This window comes from Dama dama, chromosome 5 (assembly GCF_033118175.1).
Source record: "Dama dama isolate Ldn47 chromosome 5, ASM3311817v1, whole genome shotgun sequence".
Taxonomy (NCBI): Eukaryota; Metazoa; Chordata; class Mammalia; order Artiodactyla; family Cervidae; genus Dama; species Dama dama.
The window spans coordinates 30,092,953-30,112,402 of NC_083685.1; positions in this window are offsets into that span (position 1 = coordinate 30,092,953).

Below are 19,450 nucleotides of genomic sequence, written 5' to 3' on the forward strand. Positions count from 1 at the left end.
GCTTTGAGGTTATCAAACTGCTTTCTTGGAACATCTTCCCTTTGGTGGGGGTTTTAGTTCTTCAGAAGAGCTCAAAGATATTGTTATGCATATCCCTTGAGGGGTAATCAGGAACCCGTCCCAAGGCTATACCATTGTTTCTTGACTGCTCCTCCCTTGTTTCTGCATCCCTCCCTTTCCTGATTAGCAACTGTGAGAACCTTCGCTTTGGGACTTAGGGAGGTTCATGGAGGCTGGAGTCTGCTCTCTACAAAGAAAATGGGAGACACAGAAAGACTTCCATGCCCAGGAGCTCCACGGGGTCCTGCTAAATTTCAAAATTTGTAACTCTGAGCTGAAACCTTCCAGAAGGCATCTAGTTCAATTCTACAATTAATAGTTTAATCGATAGTAAAAGAATTCTCATAAGACTGTGTCCAAACTTGGCTTGAATTCCACAGGAGACAAGGACATTTCCACATCTCAAAGCTGACCACACCATTTCTGTACAGTTCTAATTGTGGACATGATTGTGTTTATATTGAGTCAAAATTGCCATGTAAATTTTCTTGCATTTTTCCTATTCGTTCTCTAAAAACTAATAAAACCCCACCAGCTACTTTTCTGAATAGTAGCCCTTTAGGTTTTTTGTAAACAGTGATCATTTCCCTTAGCCTAAACTTTCCCAATTTTTCCCAAGTGTTCTTTATGGCAGGTTTCAATGTTTCCATACTATTTTGGCCGCCCTCCTTTTATTGTTTTCTAGTTTATCCAATGTCATACTCACAATTAGGTAGCCAGAATTTATACCAACACCAGGAAGAATGAAAGAGGAACTCATTTCTGTTAAAAGTTAATCTCAAAAAAGGGTAAAATCATAACTCTTTTGTAGATGTAAAGTGAATATGTATTAAAAGTTCATTAAACAAATAATCAATAAAGAATGCAGGCAGAGATTATAATTGGTTGAAAAGAATTCGAAGAATGGACATTAATAGCTTGGGAGTATTGAAATGATTGTGCCAGGGACGCACAACGTTTACTCTAAGATAGTGAGGGTTTGATTTGATTTACACTTTTGCTTTGGTTTCCGATGTACAGCAAGTTCAGCTATGTGTGTGTGTGTGTGTGTGTGTGTGTGTGTGTACAGACTTTTATAGACTCTTTTCCATTTTGGTTATTACAGAATATTGAGGTGAATTCCCTGTGCTATACAGTAGGTCCTTGTTGTTTATCTATTTTACATATAGTAATGCGTTTGTATTCATCCCAAGCTCCTGATTTACCACTCACCCATGTTTCCCCTTTGATAACTAAAAGTTTTATTTTGATATTTGTAAATCTGTTCTTGTTTTGTAAATAAGGTGATTTATATCATATTTTTAGATTCCACATACATCGGCTGGATCATTGAAACAGCAAGAGAGTTCCAGAAAAACATCTATTTCTGCTTTATTGACTGTGCCAAAGCCTTTGACTGTGTGGATCACAATAAACTGTGGAAAATTCTGAAAGAGATGGGAATACCAGACCACCTGACCTGCCTCTTGAGAAACCTGTATGCAGGTCAGGAAGCAACAGTTAGAACTGGATATGGAACAACAAACTGGTTCCAAATAGGAAAAGGAGTATGTCAAGGCTGTATATCGTCACCCTGCTTATTTAACTTATATGCAGAGTACGTCATGAGAAATGCTGGGCTGGAGGAAGCACAAGCTGGAATCAGGATTGCCGGGAGAAATATCAATAACCTCAGATATGCAGATGGCACCACCCTTATGGCAGAAAATGAAGAAGAACTAAAGAGCCTCTTGATGAAAGTGAAAGAGGAGAGTGAAAAAGTTGGCTTAAAGTTCAACATTCAGAAAACTAAGATCATGACATCCAGTCCCATCACTTCATAGCAATAGATGGGGAAACAGTGGAAACCGTGACTGACTTTATTTTTTGGGCTCCAAAATCACTGCAGATTGTGGTTGCAGCCATTAAATTAAAAGACCCTTACTCCTTGGAAAGAAAGTTATGAGCAACCTAGATAGCATATTAAAAAGCAGAGACTGACAAAGGTCCATGTAGTCAAGCCTATGGTTTTTCCAGTGGTCATGTATGGATGTGAGAGATGGACTATAAAGAAAGCTGAGCGCCGAAGAATTGATGCTTTTGAACTGTGGTGTTGAAGACTCTTGAGAGTCCCTTGGACTGCAAGGAGATCCAACCAGTCCATCCTGAAGGAGATCAGTCCTGGGTGTTTATTGGAAGGACTGATGCTGAAGCTGAAACTCCAATACTTTGGCCACCTGATGTGAAGAGTTGACTTATAGGGAAAGACCCTGATTCTGGGAGGGATTGGGGGCTGGAGGAGAAGGGGATGACAGAGGATGAGCTGGCTGGATGGCTTCACCGACTTGATGGATATGAGCTTGAGTAAACTCCGGAAGTTGGTGAGGGACAGGGAGGCCTGGCGTGCTGCAGTTCATGGGGTCGCAAAGAGTCAGACACGACTGAGCGACTGAACTGAACTGAACTGAACTGATAAGTGGTATTCTATGATACTCAAGCCACTTTTAAAGGAAGAATTGCTGTAAATTTGTGAGGCAAAGAGGCAGAAACCAGATAAGAAATAGTTACTCAGCTCCCCTGATCTTAGTGCTGAGTTGTGCTGGTAACACACAGCTGAGAGCTTGCTCACTGGGAAAGGAGGACACCACTTCCATGGAGCTCTGTAGTACCTCCAAGTCGGAGCAGGAAGGTCAGAGACAATTGACAATGGGAAGCTGATTTAAGACGACTGGAGTTTCGACACAGGGACTTGATTAGGGTTGGGTCAGAATCACACACAACAGTCCAGGACTGTTGGAAGCAGTTCCTGCAGGACAGGAATTCCAAGAATCTGAGGGCTGGAGCTACTGATGCTCTCCTCTGAAAAGTGGATGGGACTTCCATAAAGGTCTTGTCACAAACCAGCACATCTGCAAATATAAAGGCAGTGTGGTGGGAGTGGGGTGGGCACCCAAGCAGATGCTGACGTCACTGGCAGGGGGGTGGAGTTCCTATTCTCAAGTGTCCTTCCTGACTCTGAGGGAATCTGGCCTCACAGTCAACAGAGAGAGCACGTCACAGCTAGTAGGTTTAGGGCGCCAGCCCAGAAGAGGAATCCAGATGAATTTCTTGAGGTACAGACCACAGGGGCCACACTAAGAGTAACATTTTCATTGTGGTTTTGGTTTTTTAAAAAATATGCTTACAATCTTGGCCAAGAGTTCAAATGGGTTCTGAGTGTATCCTAATCTTAGAACAGAATAATAATTCCAGGAAGAAAATGATAACAAAAATAATAAATATAAGGCACTAGGAAAGTATTACATTTAATAATAAAGAGGATGGTTTCAATAAATCGGTATGCTAAACACTACTAAAACTTCCCAACAGTCAAGTCTCTGTCTTCTGAATCATTCAGGACCAACAGCTCTGCTTACCAGCCCTCTTGCAAACAGCAAAGCCACGTGCTTGGTTATGAATAATGCAGTCACACAGAGGAGAAGTAACTGCTGGGTATCGCTTCTGGGCTGAGGTGATGAAAATCTATGGTATAAAGTTCCAGCTGGTCCTTTTCCACCCACAGAGCTTATGGGGCTGTGTACAGTAAGTCCCTTAGATACAAACCTTCAAGTCGTGAATTTTCAAAGATGTGAATGTGCATTCCATCAACATCAGGCCCGAGTGTAATTGCAGCTTGCCCACCTTCTGCTATTGCTGACGATGCTTCAGCTCTGCTCTCTCCCACCTCCTCTCCATCTTCTAGACAGGAACACTTCTTTCCTATTCACTCAATACCAGCCTCTGTATGCCAGGTAATACTGAACTACCGTACTTTTCATGGTACTGTACTGACAGATTAAAAGCACTTTATTTTTCTGTGTTTGTCTTTTACATATTATCTGTGTGAAAAGGATTATTAACCTATTACAGTATAGTATTATATAACAGACTGTGTTAATTGGGTACCTAGGCTAACTCTGTCGGACTTGCAGACAAACTGGACTTACAAGCATGCTCTTGGAACAGAACTTGTTCCTATGTAGAGGACTTACTGTAGTAAGATTCTGGAGCCACGAGATGGAACATTCTAGATCCCTGAACCTTCGGAAGGAAAATGTTCTGCAGAGTCACTGGACTTGTGGCAGACTTCCTGCAGGCAAGACAAGAAACACGCGTATGTATGTGTGTGTTTGCAATGTATTTATTCCTGCAGTAAATCTTATTGTACATTATATACCAAGTTCTAAGAGTCACAAAACTGAGCAAGTGGTGACAAGGTGGGTGAAAAATATAGAGATTATTGTTTAAAAAATCTGATAATGAGGAAAAGGAGGAAACAAGGGGAATTTTCAACGTCTTAAAAGCAAACACACATTTTTGATATTTGATTTTATTAATATAAAATTGAGATGCTATAGCAGCATTATGAGAGTCTAAGTTAACTTGTTTGGTTTTTAGATCATACAATTATCCCATTTTGAGTGGATAATGCCACTTTTTATCTTCTGATCCCCACGTTTGAATGGAAACTCATATCTGAATTTACACATTTGGTGATTTGCCAAGAATTTGACCTCATTGCCAGGAATCTGATCTCATTGAAACGAAAGGCGTATATGAAATCACTCTATTGTTTTCTAAAATATTTTCTATGACTTGTCTGCTCTAGGTTATTGAAATATATTTAGGCATCACTTGATGTAAGAAATACTTTAAATTGCTTTTGATTTATCATACACTATTTTCTGGAGCAATTATTTTAAAACTTCTTTCCACCAATTGCCAGTTCAGTACAGTGTGTTCTCCTAATTCCAGGAAGTAGTGTTATGGTTGTCAGGATGATGGGTTGCATAATCAGTAACAGTAAATAGGCTGATTCTTTGAAGCTATTCCTGCTGGAAGGTGTGTAAGAATATCCACAGGAAGGTGCCAAAGTCTACCTGCCAACAACTGAAACCCGGGAGTTGAAAGAGTCAGGGAGATAAATAAGGAAATGTGCTATAACTGTCTTGAAATATTGAAATATTAGCCTGGAAGGCATTGTGAAAGTACACAGTGATCCCTTGTTTCACGTGGCAATGTGTTCTGGTTCGAAAGAGAGTGATCAATCCTTAACCCACTTTTGCTGCTGGTTTCGGAGTGTGTGCTTCATAAAAATAAGTCAATATAGAGGAAAAAAAGATCCTCTGCTAATTCAGTGTCTGGTGTGTGGTGGGTACTCAATAGATGTTTGGTAATAAGGCAATGGATGAATCAATCAATGTAGTCATGGAGCAATTGGTCTAAAAGATGAAAACCTGTCCATTTGTAAAATTTAGACAGAGCTTGAAAAACCAGGGTTCTACTTTGCACTGGAAAAATCTTAGACTGTTAGTGGATGATCTCTCTTCCTTGAAAAGAAGGGAGCTGGACTGCTAAGTTCAGGCTTGAATGGGGACTTGCAGAGCTGGACTTGAAGGTGGAGAATGCATTTCTTGACTGTAGGCTCCAGTGGCTGAGCCAAGAAGAGGCTGTGCTTTGAGAGGCAGTCCCAGGAAGAAGCCAGATTAGAAGAAAGGCAGGTGGCCAGAAGTTCTCTCTTGAAACAAAAAAGTCAGAGCAAGGCAATGGAACAGAAATCAGGAAAAAACTGGAAGGCTAGAAGCTAAACGAATTCTTGGAAATAAAGCATCATACTTACAATAACTTCTTAGAGGATGAGGTAAGCATGCTGTTGTAGAGATTGCTAGTGGAATCCCAGTACCTTGTCTTCCTTCCTTACTTTGTGATAACAGCCCTGGTGGTCAGTGAACACACTGCAGACCAAGAAGAAGTAAGGGCATTCTCCATCCTTTCTTGCAGCTGATTACAGCCAAGAGATGACAGTTTGGCCCACCTGCTGTAGCAAAAGTGGTGTGCTACTTTGAAGGCACTGTCTATTCCTTTCCTGTATTTTCCCTCCATCCTGTTATGTGAAATGCAAATGTGAAGGCTGGTGCTCTAGCAGCCATTTTGGACCATGACTATTGCTTTAGAGAAGGCAGAGTAGAAACTAACAAGGAGCCTTGGTTTGTAAAGGCTTCATGAACTTGGATTGCTTATTCCTGGATTCATTTTACATAGAAAAATAAAAAGTCCATCTTATTCAAGTCACTGGTTTTTGACTCTGTGCTACAGTTGCTATAGAGCACAGTTGGATTTGGTAGTTACAAATATTTCTCCATTTACTCTCTCTCTCTCAAAAAAAAAAAAAAAAAAAAAAGAGTTGTCTTGAATGTAATAGAAAGATTTTCTAGAATATCCCTAGAAATTAAAAGCTTGATAAGCATTGGTACTGACTGATAATAATCACTGACAGAGCTGTCACTACACCTGAAATTTTATTTGGTTTTATATCACATTACAAAGCAGAATATATGTGAAAAGATGGCTTTTATATTTTCTAGTGAATTGATGGTAATAATCACATATTTTAGTTTAATAATAATCACATAATAATAGTTTAATAATAGTTTAATGATAATCACATAATTTTAGTTTAGCTATAAACTTTGGCCATTCCTCTAATTTTTCAGATTAAAAGGCTGAGATAATGACTGGACCAAAGGAAAAAATTGATTTATGATAGAAATGAGATTAGCAGCTAGTTAGACTGGTTTCTAGGCCCATGTCTTTCTATTCTACTATGATGCTAATATTTCAAAAGGGATAACATGTCCTTATTTCTGTCAAAATGTAATTGCTTAAGTGCTCTTGAAGCCAATAGATATATTCAGTGTATACACTGAAGGCCTAGAAATCTATCTTTCAAAAAATTTAAATCATAAACTTAAAATTTTGATTTCCATCGCTGTAAGTTTATAACAACTTACATTCCCACCAGTAATATACTTTTACATTGATGTTCTAAGACACAGATAACACTCTATATTAGTGTTTTAAAATGTTTCACTCTGGTAGATGTAGCCTTTATAGAAAACAAACTGTCTGATACATCCCTTCCTCAAATTTTTATCTTATTTTGATGTATAGTTGAATTCACCTTTTCATGTGACTGTAATTTATTAATATCATTTGTTGTAGACAGAATAGAGAAATAGTATCTACTTTCCTATAGTCTGGGGGATCAAGATTTATTTCTTCTTGTTAATGGTTTAGAAATGATTGTTTCAGAGGTTCAACTTAATTGAATTATATTGTTAATTTTTAAGATTGTAGTTATATTTAAGAAAATCTCTGTCCAGTTTATTTCAAATGGAAACTGTATGATTTCACAGCATTTTAAGTGTCCTTATACTATGACTAATCTTAACCAGAATGCCAGTGTCATTCATTATAGGGCCAATGTCCTCATTGTAGTGGCATAATACGAATTGCACATTATTTTAATTGATGTTAGTGTTTCATGTTAAGTCAGCAAGAAATTAATAAGATTGTGAGTAGGTAAGATATTGTTGTTCAGTTACTCAATCATGTCCAGCTCTTTGTGACCCCATGAACTGCAGTACGCCAGGCTTCTCTGTCCTTCACCGTCTCCTGGGGCTTGCTCAAACTCACGTCCGTTAAGTCAGTGATGCCATCCAACCATCTTGTCCTCTGTCATCCCCTTTTCCTCCTGCCTTCAATCTTTCCCAGCATCAGAATCTTTTCTAATGAGTCTGCTCTTTGCATCAGGTGGCCAAAGTGTTGGAGCTTCAGCTTCAACATCAGTCCTTCTAATGAATATTCAGGATTGATTTCCTTTAGTATTTGCTGATTTGATGAGCTTGTAGCCCAAGGGACTCTCAAGAGTCTTCTCCAATGCCATAGCTTCTTCGTCATTCAGCCTTCTTTATGGTCCAGCTCTCATATCCACACATGACTACTGGAAAAACCATAGCTTTGACTAGATGGACTTTTGTTGGTAAAGTAATTATGTCTCTGCTTTTGAATATGCTGTCTAGGTTGGTCATAGCTTTTCTTTCAAGGGGCAAGTGTGTTTTAATTTCACAGCTGCAGTCACCATCTGCAGTGATTTTGGAGCCCAAGAAAATAAAGTCTGTCACTGTTTTCATTGTTTCCCCATCTATTTGCCATGAAGTGATGGGACTGGATGCCATGATCTTAGTTTTTTGAATGTTGAGTTTTAAGCCAGATTTTTCACTCTCCTCTTTCACCTTCATCAAGAGGTTCTTCAGTTCTTTTTCACTTTCTGCCATAAGGGTGGTGTCATCTGCATATCTGAGGTTATTGATATTTCTCCCAGAAATTTTGATTCCAGTTTGTGCTTCATTCAGACTGGTATATTGCATGATGTACTCTGCATATAAGTTAAACAAGAAGGGTGACAATATACAGCCTTGATGTAGTCCCTTTCCCAATTTGGAACCAGTCCATTGTTCCATGTTCAGTTCTAAGTGTTGCTTCTTGACCTGCATACAGGTTTCTCAGAAGTCAGGTAAGGTGGTCTGGTATCCCCATCTCTTGAAGAATTTTCCACAGTGTGTTGTGATCCACACAGTCAAAGGCTTTGGCATAGTCAATGGAACAGAATTAGATGTTTTTCTGGAATTCTCTTGCTTTTTCTATGATCCAACAGATGCTCGTAATTTGATCTCTGGTAAGATATAGGCTTTCCAGGTGAGAGTACTGGAATGGGTTGCCATTGCCTTCTCTGAAGATATGGGCAAGTTGATTTTTGGTGATGGGAAGTGAGTGCAGGAAGAAATGGGTAGGAAACCACAAGACTAGAACAGAATGTCATATAAGGTTGAGAATTACCAAGTGATGTGTCAGAAAAGCGTGCCAGAGTCAGGTAGGAAGGTGGGTTAGGACATCAGATACAAATGCCTGGCAAGGACCAAGCATCTGATGCTGGCAAGTCATTATGGATGGAGCATATTGCCTGAAAGTTAACTAACTAAAGACATGATAATAAATCACAAAAACGACAAAAAATGATAAAATGCTCTGCTAAGATGATGAGAATGGAGAAGGCAATGGCACCCCACTCCAGTACTCTTGCCTGGAAAATCCCATGGACAGAAGAGCCTGGTAGGCTGCAGTCCATGGAGTGGCTAAGAGTCAGACACGACTGAGCGACTTCACTTTTCACTTTCATGCATTGGAGAAGGAAATGGCAACCCACTCCAGTGTTCTTGCGTGGAGAATCCCAGGGACTGGGGAGCCTGGTGGGCTGCCGTCTATGGGGTCGCAGAGTCAGACACGACTGAAGTGACTTAGCAGCAGCAGCAGCAAGATGATGAAAAAGTGAGAAATAGCTCTGCGGACAACAGGTCCATAATGTTCCCACCCCATGTGTATGTTTTCAGGCATGAAGATTCCCCTCTGCAACCATAAACGGGTTAAACATGCCCCATCCTGACTCCAGGATGACATCTCAGACTTCACACTGCAAGAACAGGTGACCCGTGTCCTCCAGTGGCCTCTGACTTCACAGGAAGACGCATCTCCCAGGGCGGCTCCCACCCTCTGACAATGTGGTCAGGGCATGAGAACTGGGGCCTTTCTGTCTGATGTGGACTCTTCTCTTGCAGCCTGGGTACCCCACTGGCCCCACCATGACTTTCTCAACACAGCTCTACAGTCAGATTTTCTTATGCAACTTCCTCTCACAAATGTCCGACCAACATGGCGGTCTGTAGGCTCCCCCTGCTTCCTCCAACTACCCTCTTTTTTTCTTCAGAGATTTTCCCTTAACAAGGCTCTTGTATTTGTAATTTCTACTGGGAACATGCTTCCCAGAGGATAAGCTGACACAGTCGGTTCTGCTGAGAAGGCAGGAGGAACCCTCTCTGCACAGGACGGTGGCCCAGCTGCTGAGAATTCACCAGGGATGACCTGGGGGAGTGTCCTGTTGAAGAGGAACGCCCCTGCCAGTGTGTGATTCGGACACGCCAAAGGCTTAGGGGAACATATACCTATGTGTTTGCATATACAAACAGCAATGCAGGACACTCTTCCCAATGGCTGAAGCTTCATTGTCATGGAGGAAGAAGTGGCCCAGGAGGAGAAGATATACAAACTTTTAGACAGTGGTCAGTGCCCTGGCCCAGTTGGTCAGGGGCCTAGAAAAAAATCAGAGACAGATTCTTGGGAAGTAGAGGGATGAGTGTAGGTGTAGACATAGGAGTGAGCAGAAACTGTGAATATATTTTTAAAGTCACATTTCATGTCCATCCGCCAGAAGGTATTCATCATGGGAAAGGCACTGAAGAGCTATGTGGACAGAATGATGTGGCCTGTCTTGGTCATCAGTCATCCAAGAACTGGCATGATGAGCCCAGAAGTAGGGTGACCAAGATGACCTAGAGGAGAATACGCATGCACTCGGCCATATGGATCCCCAGTTGCTGAGGCTGACGCAGTTGCTTCCACTTCTATGCCACTTGCCAGTAATGGAGACCAATGCTGAGCCTCCCATTTGCCACTGTTTCTCAAAGAGAATAACTGCCTGCATGGTGGCAACTGAGCTTTCAGGGCCCCCTGTCCTGAAAGGGCTAGACTTTATCCCTCCAGGTTCCTGGAAGAATAGGTACCTATCTGGGGTATGGGCTTGCCTCTCTTCTCTCAGAACCTCAGTCAGCATCACTCTTTGGGCTTACAGAGTACCTGACCCTCAGACAGGAAATGTCACATGACACATCATCTGAACACTGGTATAAGGCCTATTTTCCTGGAATCTTCTGGTTGTATTATGTACCATGCCAACCAAATGTGGCTGGTCTGCTAGAGCCTGGGGATCTCTTTTTGAAGGCATACCTGAAGTTTCATCCTAGAAGTAATAGTCTGCAGAGAAGTGGTGTCACTCCCTGGATACAGCCTAGGCATCAAATTAAGAGGCCTCCCAAGAAAACCATAATCTGAAAAGATATGTGCACTGCAATGTTCACAGAAACATTCTTTATAATAGCCAAGGCATGGAAGCAACCTAAGGGTCTCTCAACAGATGAAAGGATAAAAAAGAGGTACATATATACAATGGAATATTACTCAGCCATAAACAATAGTGAAATAATGCCATTTGCAGCAATATGGATAGACTTGGAGCTATTGTACTAAGAGAAGTGAGACAGACAAAGACAAATACCATGTGATATCACTTAGGTGTGGAATCTAAAAAAAAAAATGACACAAATGTATTTATTTACAAAACAGAAACAGATTCACAGTCATAGAATTTTATACTTAGCAAGTGGGAAAAGGAGAGGTGGGGAGGGAAAGACTGGGAGTTTGGGATTGACATACACATACTACTACATATAAAGTAAAACAAAATAAGGACTTACAGTATAGCACAGGGAACTCTGCCCAAAACTCTGTAACAACTTGAATGGGAAAGTAATTTGAAAAAGAATAGATACATGTATATGTGTAACTGAATCATTTTGTTGTACACTTGGAACTGACATGACATTGTAAATTAACTCTGATATAAAATTTAAGACAAAATTTGAAGCTGTGAAATCTCAAGAAAGAGTTCAAAGGGGAGATAGCCAAGGATATCTCAGCACAGGGGGCTGACGAGAAATTCTGGAGGTCGAGATGGCTTTTGGCCTGGAATTACAAAATTGTGGGCTGGACTCTGTGGACTGTGCTCACGTTATGCATATGTGTGTTTGAGGGGTTGTTGGAGTTGTTGTTCGGTTGCTAAGTTGTGTCCAACTCTTTGCAACCCCATGAACTACAGCATCCCAAAGGAGATCAGTCCTGGGTGTTCATTGGAAGGACTGATGTTAAAGCTGAAACTCCAATACTTTGGCCACCTGATGCGAAGAGCTGACTCATTGGAAAAGACCCTGATGCTGGGAAAGATTGAGGGTGGGAGAAGGGGACGACAGAGGATGAGATGGTTGGATGGCATCACCGACTCGATGGACATGGGTTTGAGTGGACTCCGGGAGTTGGTGATGGACAGGGAGGCCTGGTGTTGTGGTTCATGGGGTCGCAAAGAGTCGGACACGACTGAGTGACTGAACTGAACTGAACTGAACTGAACTACAGCATCCCAGGCTTCCCTGTCCTTCACTATCTCCCCAAGTTTGCTGTCCTGTCCACTGAGTCAGTGATATAACCCAACCATCTCATCTTCTGTCACCCTCTTCTTCTGCCCTCAATCTTTCCCAGCATCAGGGTCTTTTCCAATGAATTGGCTCTTCGCATCAGGTGGCCAAAGTATTGGAGTTTCAGCTTCAGTACCAGTTCTTCCAATTAATACTCAGGGTTGATTTCCTTTAGGATTGACTGTTTGATTTCCTTGCTGTCTAAGGGACTCTCAAGAGTCTTCTCCAGCATCACAATTTGAAAGCATCAATTCTTCAGTGCTAAGCTTCCTTTATGGTTCAGCTCTCATATCCTTACATGACTAGTGGAAAAATGGACCTTTTTGATTATATGGACCTTTTGTGGTAAAGTGATGTCTCCTCTTTTTAATATGTTGTCTAGATTTGTCAGAGCTTTTTCTTCTAAGGAGCAACCATCTTTTAATTTCATGGCTGCAGTCACTGTCCACAGTGATTTTGGAGTCCAAGAAAATGAAATATGACACTGTTTCCACTCTTCCTCATCTATTTGCGATGAAGTGATGGGGCTGGATGCTATGATCTTAGTTTTTTGAATGTTGAATCTGTTGTGGGGTGGGTAGGTAGGAATAATTAGGAGTTTGGGGCTAGCAAATACACATGACTATATATAGGATGGATAACCAACAAGGACCTGCTGCATAGCATGAGGAACTGTGCTCATTGTTTTGTGGTGACCTGTGAGGAAGAAGAATCTGATAAAAAAATATATATGTATATATACGTATCTTTGCATATATATCTATATATGTATAGCTGAGTCACTTTGCTATGCAAATGAAAGAATACAACATTGTAAATCAACTATACTTCAGTAAAAGTGAGCAAACAAAAGCCCTCTGCATATGACTCTGTATCTACAATTGGAAGAATGCACGGTTCTCAGGACCAAATTGATCCCATCTACTGTCACTGCCTATGCCTGACCAGGGACTCTATGCTGTCTATGGCTGCAATGAACACTCGGGCTTCAGTGGGGTTAGAGGTCCTATTCCTTGCAACGGAGTCCTTCTCAGAGTAGGAAACACAAAAGGTACCTGTCAAACTACAAGCTATAGGCCATCCAACGCAGCTCGGGAGCAGAGTATAATCTCAAACTCATGACGGTTCTTGGCGGCTACTACAGGTTGTTTACAGACCTAGACACTATATGTCATAAAGTGTGCAATGTCCACATACACCACAAAAAGCCAGGAACAGATAACTGGGGTAAACCGTTATGTGGGAAGCAACTGCCCCTGGAGTTATAAGAATTCAGCTTTCTGTTGTTTAGGGACAGGCCAATACCCCAGGGACACTGAAAATGTTTTCAGCAGTGACTCTCAGGGATGAAGACATGGACCTGATTTGAAAACTTCCCATGATGTGGTCCAGCATGAAGACATAAGCTGGACCAAGGAGAGTCTTCTCTGGAGATTCTGATGGAGGACCCAATAGGACAGTGGTAGGCACTGCAGCTAAACAATGCAAAAAGAGATGTGGATGGATCTTGTCAATGCCATGGGATCTCAAGCGAGTTAAACTCCTGCAGAAGAAAAGTGTCAGGGGAAGGGAGTTCTTCAGGAAGCTGACAAGAAGTGTGTATGCACAGAGAACGTGAGAGACCAGGAACGACCCTTGGCTTGAGAGACAGCCCAGGGCTCCTCCCCAGAGCTGCTTGGGTTCCTGGCTATTTCCAGCTTCACTTTATGCCCCTGATTACGTGAATTCCCAGGGAGCTCACGTTCCACGAAACCCCAACCGCAAATCTCTAAAGAGAATGTATGTTTTTTTCAGCCACATTAAAATGCCTCCTTTGTTTCCAGCTTAATTCTGAGCTGTTAATAGGAAAAAGAAACAAAAACAAAACAAACACTCAAAAACTGAGAAGTTCATGGACGATCACTCGTGCATTCGAAACTCATGTACATGACTCAGAGCTGGTAATGTTCCAATATGAGTCAATTATGTATCCGTGCAGTTTTCCCCAGGTAGTCCTCTTAAACTCATTTAAGATTAGTAATGAAAAAGAATCTCCTATATACCTAAAGCTTTCACAAACATTTCCTCCACATATATCAAAAATTTTCCAGAAGTCTCTATCTTGCTCTGATGACAGCAAACAAAGATGACATATATGTCTATGATTGAAAGATTTATTGATTTATTTATTCAATCATTCACTTCAACAAATTTTTCCTAAGTGCCTTTTATTTATGTATTTATTTTATAGATGGCATACTTTTATTTTACTTATTTTCCAAGCAGTCACCAAGTTCTATTGATTTTGCTACCTAAAGAATTCTTGCCTGTATTTACATTCTTTCTTAAATCTATTTTTTTAATTGAAGTAGTGTTGATGTACAATGTTGTGTTGGTTTCAAGTGTGCATCATCTAAAGAACATTTTATACACCTGGGCATGTGGGAAAAAGAAAAGAAGTAAATAGAGTAAGATGTAGGTTTTGCTTTCTGAAAGTACACAGTCTAGTGGGGTGAAGAGAGAGCAGAGCATCACAGTAAAGTCAGGTTGTGAAAAATTTACCACAGGGATGCTGAAGTGAACAATTTCAGGAAGGACCACTCACTCAGAACCCAAGGTATTCTGTGGATTCTTTATCTTCAGTACCTCCTATAAGAATGGTATGCTCAGGAACTGAGCTAGATTGTAGTCCCAACAACTTGGAAATCATCTTATAGAAGGAAATGCTAGTGTTAGATGGACTTCCCAGGAAGACACCCCACAGGAGGGCACGGCAACCCACTCCAGTATTCTTGCCTGGGGAATCCAGGATCAGAGGAGCCTGGTGGGCTGCAGTCCATAGGGTCACAAAGAGTCAACAATGACTGAAACGACTTAACATGCCCCCACTGGCATTAGATGCATGGGGATGGTAGCAAGCAAAAAATAAGGGAGGAATTCAACTGAAGCATTCAGATACATCTATGTTCTGGATGTGACTCAGAATCCTTTCCTACTTCTTGCTATTTGCATTCCTGAACGATAGTAGACAGAGAGCCCAGAACTATGTCTCTTAGAATTCCTGGTAGCCCAGGTCTGGATGCAAATTAGGTTATGCTAATTGAATGCTTTCATGTGAAATTTGGAATGTGGATATGTGGTGGGGGCTGTTTTCTTTCTGCTGTTTTAAGTAGCAAATAATTCCAGAGAGATGTTGGAGTTTAAAGGTGGTAGCAGCTAGACTGAAATAGTCCAGGAACTGGTAAGTCTACAGCCGGTCTGTGTAGGAGCCGGAATCCACATACCTGGGTCTAGCTGTCAGCATCCAGTGAGTCTTTGAACTAATCAGTCCAGGAGCAGCCCCATACCTCCCCCTCCTCCTGCAGCCCTTCAATCATTTCGTAAGCATTTAATTTCCTGTGTCAAATCCCATCTGCTGGAAATATCTGTTTACCACACTCCATTCTGGCTGATTCGGCATGTTCAAAGGCAAGAGATGTGAAAAAAGAATCTTGTGGTAAGGGAATGAGTTGCTGCTAGGTGTGTTGGTGCCAACGATAGATGTGGCAGAAACTACAGATGGGAGAGTAAGTTTTAAAAGACTATGAAGTTTCTAAATTTTGTTTCTCCCAAAGACCTGGCACCTAGGAGATTTTCATTAGATGTCTGTTGTGTGGAATTGTACTTAAAAGTTTTAGGGTTTGGCCTTTGTCTTGTAGTGGAGCCAGTGGAGTGAAGAACCATTTGAAGGCTCTGACTTAAGGGAATCACATAGTGAGATTCATGCTTCTCATTGGCAGTTCTCTGTGGATGATATGAAGGAGGAATTGAAATTCTAAGGATAGAAAAGCTATTCCAGATTACTCTGTAGCTTATGATGCTATTGAAAAAGACAGTTTATAAATTTGATCAATTTTTATGCCGAGTTTATTATGTGATTTTAAACCACTAAAATATTGATTATCATACTTTTGAGATATTGAGAATCTAAAAGCATTTAAACATATTCATCAAGATCACATCCTTTTTTTTTCCCCTTTTTAAAAAAAATCTGAAAAGGGAACCTGGTGGCCTACAGTCCACAGGGTCGAGAAAAGTCAGATGCGACTAAAGCGACTTAGCCCAGACCCACACATAGTTGGTTTACAATATTGTGTTAGTTTCAGTTGTTAAGATCACATACTTTTAAAGCTTTCAGGCAGAGGAAATTGTAAACTATAAAGCCTGTATAAACCGTATGGTGGTACCAGTTTGGCCAGTAAACAGCTCTGCCTTTCATCTATATTTAGCCATTATTCTGTGAATTTGTTCATGGACCTCAGACTCTCTCTACAAGGAGTTGTATTTTATCATATGATATTATCACAGAGAATATTTTTGTATCCTTTGCACAAAATATCCACTGTACAATATTTTGTACAGTGTCATCTGGAGGTCATTTGTACTGGCGGTATAACTGCATTTGATGACAATTATATCCTCAAACTTTGAGATACACATGAGATGTGAGGAAATGCCAAGGTCAAACACTACAAGACCAGCCTTGCTAATTCATTTAAAATGGAAAACTTTAAAATATTGGACATGGGTTGAGAAAATGAAAGGGGTCAGACAAGCAAATAGATGAAGAGTTATAATGTCCAAAAACACACCTCCTCTAACTGACATTTATTTTTATTTTATGTGAACATTATTTTAATTATGTGAGTGTTAATTTAATGTCTTTGGAAAATTCCCCTTTGAATCAAATGGGACTACCTACACAGGGCTCTGTTGTGCCACTTACCACATCGCATTAGAAATATTTTCTTATATGTCTATGTGACAGAGAAAGCATTACCTTCTGTATAAATCCTTTTTATTTCTTCCCAGCCAAATAGAAAGGTACTGTGTTCTACTCTTTCATATAATGAGGTTGAAACCACGACTTGTATGCTGATAGAGAGGCTTGGCTGTATGACCCCTTTCCAATCTTCATTCTATCTTTCTTTCTTCCCCTTCATGGCAGTATTTAAGGCCATACACTGTAGTTGATGGAGCTGCTAGGTAAAAAGAGACTGAGTTTCTGAGTCATTGCCTGGCGCCCCCTACCCTCACAAATCCCCCACCCCGTATAGCAGTCTACCCTAAACTGTGATATAAATTGGTAATTAACCTGTATTAGGCTGCTGAGATTTCAACATGTTTGTTACAGAACTAAACACATCTTGTCTCACTAGATCGTGCACACTCCTTGAGCTCAGAGGTCTTTCTTCATTACATCTCTTGTTCTACCAAAACATCTGGGGCAATGCCCAGCACATAGTAAATACTTTAAAAATGTTGGACAAATTAGTGAAAGAGTTTTCTAAGCAAGAGGTATCTTTAAGGCAATGGCAAGAGGCAGTATGAATAACTGTTTAAAGATACATTCAATTTTGAAATTATTTTTCAAATGAATACTTCTTAAAATATATGGTTCTTTAAAAATAAACTATATTTTAAAAACATACAGCTTTTAAACACTCAGAAAATACTGTGTCAGTATTCACCCTTAACTTTTTGCTGAATGTATCTGGAATGTTTATGAAATATGAAACAAAAGTGATGTGTAATGAAATTTATTGCCATGTATAAGATGCGATCAGTTGGACTGATTTCAACTCATGACACTATATGTTGTAACTTAATTCACTCTCTCCACAGGTCTATCTTCTTAAATTCTTTTTCTTACTATATTAATAGCATTGAATTTTTGAGCAGTTTTAAGTGTACAGAAGGATTTAGCCTAAAGTACAGAGGGTTTTCATATGCCTCTCCCTTCCCCATGGTTTCTCCTGCTATTAACATCCTGGATTATAGTAAAGATGTTAGAGTAGGAGAATGTGTATTATTATTCATTATAATTGATGAACCAATACTGATGCATTATGAATGACTAAACTCCATAGTCTAGAGTTCACTCCTTGTGCTGTGTTGTAAATATGTAATGACAAGTGCTCACTATTATAGTATCATACAGAATAATTTCAGTGCCGCCCAAATTCTACATGCTCTGTCTATTCAGCCTTCCCTTAGTCCTTCCTTCTGAAGCTCTGGCAACCACTGATCTTTTCACTGTCTCCATAGTTTTCTGTTTTCCTGAATATCATATATTTGGGATCATACAGTATGTAATCCTTTCAGATTGGCTTCTTTCACTTAATAATATATATTTAAGTTCCCTCCATGTCTTTTCATGATTTGAAGGCTCATTTCTTTTCACTACTGAGTAATATTCTATTGTATGGATTTACATAGTTTATTTATCCATTTACCTATTAAAGGACATCTTGGCTGCCTCCATGTTCTGGCAATGGATGACTAAAGCTGCTTTAAAAATTCATGTGCAGATTTTTGTGTGAAGAGAAGTTATCAACTCATTTGGGTAACTACCAAGGAGCAAGATTTCTGAATCATCTTTGAGAGTATGTTTAATTTTGTAAGAAACTGCCAGATAGTTCTCCAAAGTTTCTATACCATTTTGCATCCTCAACAGCAATGGTGTGCATTCCTGCCACTTCTTTCCTTGTCAGCACTTGGTACGGTCAGTATTTTATTTGGGTTTTAGTCATTTTAAGTAAGCATGTATTGGTTCTTCTTAAATTTTTATTCTAAAATACTTAAATCTGTCATATGTTTTCAGACAAAGTCCTCCCTATTACATATGAAAAGTGGAACAAATAGTAGACAATTGAGCTTTACGTCTGAGAATCCAGGCTTATTGAAGTCTTCGATCATGTTGGGTGTTAGACTCAACTTTCATGTATGAACAAGTGGGAACTTCAGCTGAAAAATATGCTTCTAAGAGTTAAAATTCGGTCCATTTACTTTTTCTTTATTCACACCAGGTTTTTTCTGGCTTATGTCCAAGAGCAGGTCAGATCACTGTGATGATGAATGAATCAACCCCACAGTACCCCCGAAGCGTGGTGGAGACAGTCCCAGCCCTGGAACTAATGGCCCCACCTTTCCTTTGAATGTGGTTATACCCACTCCTCCTTGTAAAGTTGAGCCTGTTATAAAATAAACAGGTGGGAAATGGGCACCAGCAGCTGGTATAAAATTTCTTTCAAAGCACTGACCCTTTTATTTTTATCCCTGCATTTATGAGATGTGACAAATGGACACCCAAAGGTCACAGGATGGATGTGGATTAGGGCACAGGTATAAAGCTGTGAATTCGCACACAGGGCACTGATACAGTTGCTTCTTTCACGGATCTGTTAACATTCTGAGGTGATTGCCAGGTGCGGAGTGAGATTTATAAAGGAGCTGAGAGTCAATGAGAAAAATTCCTGATCAGAGATGCGTATTTTCCATGGTTCACACTTCCCTTTTAACAGTAAGCTTTGGGATGACTGTTCTGATTCTGATCCTTGTATGTAAATAGTATTTGAAGGATAGAGCCTAAC